A 1,770-nucleotide genomic window follows, 5' to 3' on the forward strand; every position below is an offset into this window, starting at 1 on the left:
TAAGGCAATGCTATGTGAACCATGAGATGTCATTAGTTTATAAATATGGACTCATGAGAATTACACATAAAGGGTTTATACTTATTGTTCCATGTATGAAAGTCTAGTTTTGCCTCAACATTCTTCCAGATGCTACGTCTTATATGATTGTCAAAGCGATATTTTTTTAAATGTCTCTGTCTCATGGCAACTCCATGTGTGTCAGAGAAGAAATGTGCTGCACCATGTTCACAGAGGCTGATCTTTTTCAAATCAGATTGTCAGGCTTTTCTTTCTAGGTGTAACTAGGTGGGATGAGACCTCCAGCCTTCCAGGTCGAGGATGAGTGCATTAACAGCTTGGCTAGATAGGGCTGAGAAATTGCCTGGCTAGGACTCGTTCCCTATGTTATTGATAAAATGGCAATAGCTAGAGAATGGTAACGAGAGGTAACCGATCGATTTTTACAATGCAAGCCATGCCTAGCTGATTGACAATGTTTGTCTGGAGCACCGCTTAAGAAGGATCCTCGTGCTAAATCCTGGGTTCGTGAGAAAGAACACTGTGACAAATTCACCGGAATTTCCCCACAGACATGGAAGGGAGGAGCAGAAACAAACATGCCACGCATTCCCGTCACTTTTCTAGTTCTGTGTTCAACCAACATTTTGCCAAACAGCCATCCCAAGCAAGGTACTTGCTAAGTGCTGATAATATTGGAAAATTATAGAAAGATATAATTTGTCTTAACGATCCAAGAATCTAGTTATTTCCATCACTCCATTCTCTCCCTCATAACAGATCTTGATCTTTTTTCATCAGGATGTCATAGCTTCAATGGCACTATCCCATCCCAATCTTAGTAGTCCGGTGTTGTGAGGGAGCACTGAAATCAAATTAAGAGCATTGACTTTGTTCCATACCTCTGGGAGGATAACAGTTATATTTCTGTTGGGCTACAGTGAAATATTTTATTGTTCCTGTCAGACTCCAAGATTGGCATTAGAAAACCTACCCAGCATTGGCAAGGGTTCTAAAGTCACACAATATAGACGTAGCCCCAGCTATGCCTTTTAATCCAGTAGATCTCATATTTAGGCACACATCTAATTACCTGGAGGGCTTGTTAAAATGTGAGGGTGAGTCAAAAGGATTGCTACCCTGAAATAGAAATTTTTATTAAACAAAATAATCAAAACAAGAAGCTTATATTTGTGGACCTATCCTCTGCCTAGGTCTGAACACTTCAGACGGTGATGTTTCCATCTCTCTAATCCTCCCCTGGAGAATTCTGTGCTCCTCAACTTACACCAAATGAAAACATTCACTATGACAACCTCAAGGGACTAAAATTGTGTTCCTTTTCAATGTTCTTTGAGTTTGAGGAACAAAAGAGGAATATAAAGGAATAAGTTCAGGACTGAAGGGTGGATAGGATAAGTTTCCCAAATAAGTTCTTAAGGGACAGCCCTTGCTACACTAGAAAAATGAGCAGGTATATTGTCATGATGAAAAAATGAATTGATATCCCTCTCCTGGCCTTTTCCCCGCCAATCCACTCTGATTTTCTTAAACTTCTTCCTAATACCCAGTGATTATCCTGCGTCCTTTGAGAAAAATCTATCAAGACTATCCATTTGGGGCAAGGATATGGAATTGGATCAACGGTTTTAGCAAAATTGAAGATAGATATGTCGATATTAATCTACAAGGGGAACAATTGGAAAAGAGAATAAACACACACACAACCTAAGAATTATGTGAGCCACATCAAAAAGAATAACTGACATG

Source organism: Echinops telfairi, unplaced genomic scaffold, assembly GCF_000313985.2.
Source record: "Echinops telfairi isolate 266 unplaced genomic scaffold, ASM31398v2 ScPeMD7_5592;HRSCAF=6446, whole genome shotgun sequence".
In the NCBI taxonomy this organism is placed as follows: Eukaryota; Metazoa; Chordata; class Mammalia; order Afrosoricida; family Tenrecidae; genus Echinops; species Echinops telfairi.